The 4,549-nt window shown below is 32.3% G+C and overlaps 1 long non-coding RNA gene across 1 annotated transcript; it reads left to right on the top strand.

The window, feature by feature from the left end:
• The first annotated feature begins 1,077 nt into the window (after positions 1-1,077).
• Positions 1,078-3,649, top strand: LOC129310502 (uncharacterized). The gene is made up of 3 exons (XR_008593126.1): positions 1,078-1,690; positions 2,969-3,031; positions 3,531-3,649. It is a non-coding gene; the product is annotated as an uncharacterized LOC129310502 (long non-coding RNA).
• Positions 3,650-4,549: the final 900 nt, after the last annotated feature.

Genomic DNA, 4,549 nt, shown 5'->3' with positions numbered 1-4,549 from the left:
GAGCCTGAAGTATTTATTTGATCAAAAAGAGCTTAATATGAGGTAGTGACGATGGATGGAATTTCTGAAGGATTTTGACTTTGAATTACATTACCATCTGGGTAAGGCTAACGTGGTAGCTGACGCCATAAGTAGGAAGACTATTCATGCTGCACATTTGATGGTTCATGAATATCATTTGTGGAACAGTTTTCATGATGTTCCAGTAGATGTGATTGAACATCAAATGGCCACACTCCAGGTAGTAGACTTTGAGAGCAAATTCTGGGAAGATCTCAGAGTCTCACAGCAAAGTGATGACTACTTGAGGAATATAAGGAAGGAGAAAAGTGGCAGGTAAGGCCCCAAATTTTACCATCTCTGATGACACAGTGATGAGATATAAAGATAGAGTTTGTGTACCTAATGATCCAAGATTGAGGAATATCCTTTTAGAAGAGGCTCATAGGAGCAAATATACAATTCATCCCGGTATAACTAAAATGTACCATGATTTAAAGCGAGGTTGGTTGTGGCCAAGAATGAAGAAAGATGTAACCGAATTTGTTTCTAGATGTTTAACGTGTCAGAAGATAAAGATAGAACATCAGAAGCCAGCTGGAACACTGCAACCGTTAGATATTCCAAAGTGGAAATGGGATGATATTTCCATGGATTTTATCACTGGACTGCCAAGAACACCCTCGAGTAAGGATGCTATTTGGGTGATAGTAGACCGACTCACCAATCGGCTCACTTTTTAGCGATCAAGTTTACCTTTACATTAGAGAAATTTGCTGAGATATACATTAAGGAGATAGTCGGACTTCATGGTATACCCTCTAGAATTGTGTCAGATCGTGACCCAAGGTTCACTTCAAACTTTTGGGGTGCACTACAGAAGGTTATGGGTACTAGACTGAGTTTTAGCACCGCATACAACCCCCAAACAGATTGACAAATAGAGAGGATGATCCAGACTTTGGAGGACATGTTGAGAGCTTGTGCCGTTGAACTACCAGGTAGTTGGGATAATCATTTGCCATTAGCTGAATTTGCTTATAATAACAATTATCATTCTAGTATTGGGATGGCGCCTTATGAGGCCTTGTATAGAAGGAAGTGTAGATTGCCTTTGTGTTGGACAGAATTAAGTGAGAGGAGTATCATTGGTCCAGAAATTGTAGAGCAGACCACTCAGAAGATCGCTATGATTAAACAAAAATTGCTAACAGCTCAAAGCCGACAGAAGAACTATGCCGATAAGAGGAGACGGCTGTTAGAGTTTGAATTAGGAGATCATGTATTTTTAAAGGTTTCTCCGGTGATAAGCATTGGTAGATCCATTAAGGCAAAGAAGTTGACAGCTAGATTTATGGGCCCATATGAGATCTTGGAGCAAATTGGACCTGCTGCATATAGAGTTGCATTGCCTCCACAGATTGCAGGTATCCATAATGTGTTCCACGTATCACAGTTGAAGAAGTACAACCCGGATTCCTCCCATGTTATTGAACCTAAAGAAGTGGAATTGAGGGAGAATTTGACCTTTAAATCTGAACCGGAGCGAATTGAGGACTTTAAGGATAAACAACTGCGCAATAAGACCATCAGACTCGTGAAGGTGATTTAGAAGGGTGGAGCCCTAGGTGATACTACCTGGGAGACCGAGGAGAGTATGAGGCGAGATTATCCACATTTATTTGCTTAGGTACATAGTTTCTAAGTTTATCTATTAAATTTTGAGGACAAAATTTCTAAAAGGAGGGGAGAATTGTAACATCCTAATTTTTAGAAAAAAAATTTTATGGAATTTAAGTTTTATTAAAAAAATAATAATAATAGGAATTTATATTATTTGAGATTATTTAGAAATAATAATATGGTTAGAAATTTAATTGTGAATTTAAAACTTAGGTTTAAAAATTATATAAGAAATATTTTATTAAGATATAATTTTAAAATTTAGAATAATAAAAAAAATATATGTGTGAGTGTGAGTAAAAAAAAAGAAAGGAAAGCAAAAAAAAAGGAGGTTAGTCCCACATCGATTAGATGTGGGAATGAAATGCGCCTCTCATGTGTAAAAAGAGGAGGCGCATCATGTAGGAAGTGTAAAAAAAAAAAAGTTTTATGCAATTTGTGAAAATTGCAACTAATGACCCAAGATGCAATTTGTGAAAATTGCAAGTAATGGCTCAAAGATTTGAATAATTAAATTCAAACCTATAGTTTTTTTTATATATAATTGTGGGATTCACAATCCCATTTTAATATTATTTTTCTCTTCCTCTCACGTTGCTTGGTGTTTTCTCGCAAGGGGAGATTATTTTCTTTTTCTTCAGGTATGTTCCAACTTTCCTGTTTAGATTAGTATTTAAAAAAAATTTATTTATTTTCTAAATAATATTAGCTTTCTAGTTATATGATTATTTTGTAGAATAGAGTAAATATTCTGATTAGGATTTTTCTATAGGATAGTTAATCTAATGATATGATGGATTAAAAATATAGGTTAAAACTCTTAGGGATATAATAAATATTATAGAATATTTTTTTGAGGTTGAAACTCATGTTTAAGAAATTTTGAGTTAAAATCTAGATCTATATGGTTGAATTTATGTGGAATCTGAGATGTAGGGATAAACCTCTAATTATTAAATATTTATTTAAGTATGAATAGATATTTTTGAGGTTATAGAAAGGTGATTTAAGGCTTCAGGATAATTCTAAAATTTTTAATTTATTTTTAAACGAATTTTTAGAATATAGATGGATGAAATTGTGATACTAGAAGTAATTTGAGGCTTAAAAATAGTTTATTAGGGTACGAGAATTTTAAAAAGAATTTAAAAAGTTAAATGAGACATAAATCTTAAATTAGTGTCAATATGGATTTTAAATCTAAGACTTTCTAACTCTTTAATTTAGAGTTATTTATTAATTTTAATGTAAAATTAATATATAGTATTGTGAAATAATTATGTAGATTATATTGACAAAGATTGTGAAAGAGGAGTTGTGAAGGGGAACTTATTATTCAAGACACAAGGTAACCATTATTAATGTGTTGTGATGGGTGTGTTTGTGAATGGTTATATGTTGTTTTATTGTTTGGAAAAATTATGAATTAATGAAAATAAATACTGTATATATACTTATTTGAAATTATTGCCAAGTGAGTCAAAAATTTATTTTTATTTATCATGATGAGATATTATTGTTCGGATATATTCCTGTTTAGATATTTGAATGATGCATGACTTGTCAGGGTATTTTAATATATGGTGTTAATGGAAATTTCTGTTCGGTTAATTATTACCATGTGGTAAGCCCTCATTGGACCCAATGAGTGGCGTGTCGCTTGGTCCAACTCACCTTTGGCTGGGTGATTTGGCGTCCGAGCATGGCAAAAGGAGGATATAAGGTGCAGTCATGCAAATTAAATACTTGTTCGATTTGTTTGAAAATATGGTTCTGTTAAATGTTTTGTGTGCCCACTTAGCAATGGGACTTTTAAGTCTCATTCCCCTTGGTTAATATTTTTACAGGAGTGAGTCTGGCCGAGAAAGCACCAGAGGTGTAATTATGGTGTGTGAGACACCATCTTTTACGTCGCCTCTTATTTTGAATTATACAATGTATCTGTGCCAACTTAGGACATATCTTCTTTGTGAAGCATGTAAACTTTAATCCTTTTTATTAAAAGTATTTATATGACCAAGAGGATTATGTCTCTCCCTCTTGATTTATGATCTGATTTAAATATCATGCCATGAGGATTATGTCTGTTCCTCATTATTTTAATTGCCTTTTTGGATATTTTAAGACTTGTGTTATATCTTGGATGTATCATGGTAAGAAAATTTTCTACCATGATAATGGTTTTAATAATTTGCGAAAAATCAGTTTATAAATTTGAGGGTGTTACATATTTATAAATATTTTTATATTGGATTAAAATATAAAAATATTTAAAAATTATTCTCTAGAAATTTTTAACATCCTTAAGACAACAATAATGTACAAATATTTATTAACTTTATTGAAAAAGCTAAGCTTTCTCAATTTATTCAATTGTTTTTTTAAAATTTGATGGTCAATGTCATGTTATTATATTAAATTAGAGAATGTTTTTTTTAAATTAATGAGTACTTATATATTATTATTGAATTAATGATATAAAAAATTATTGAACAAAAAATTTGATATCTTGCACCTAATTTTTTGTCAAGGCTGTCTAGAGTATGGCCGACCCTCGATGATTTCATGAGTTCCACTCACCTGGATTTTTCAGATGCCAAACCTTTCTTGTGGGACCGTAGACATCCCAAGAAGATCCGAAATCATGCCATAGTTGTAATGCCCTCTGCATTATGCAATTGCGAAGGGCCATAGCATCACATATGGCAAAAAGATGAGGAGCGAGATTGGATAGCTGTGATTTTCAATTTTTATTTTTAAATTAAAAGTGGTGGTCAACAAAATTTTACAATAAAAGAGATATTGATTGGCATGTCAATGGGGCCAAAAAGGAAAAAGAATAAAATATTGACACTGTTTTGCCTTA

This window comes from Prosopis cineraria, unplaced genomic scaffold (assembly GCF_029017545.1).
Source record: "Prosopis cineraria cultivar Desert tree isolate PC_DT_omini unplaced genomic scaffold, ASM2901754v1 PC5, whole genome shotgun sequence".
Classification (NCBI taxonomy): Eukaryota; Viridiplantae; Streptophyta; class Magnoliopsida; order Fabales; family Fabaceae; genus Prosopis; species Prosopis cineraria.
Note: the sequence above shows the minus strand (reverse complement) of the source record. Positions and strands in the feature narration are given on the sequence as shown.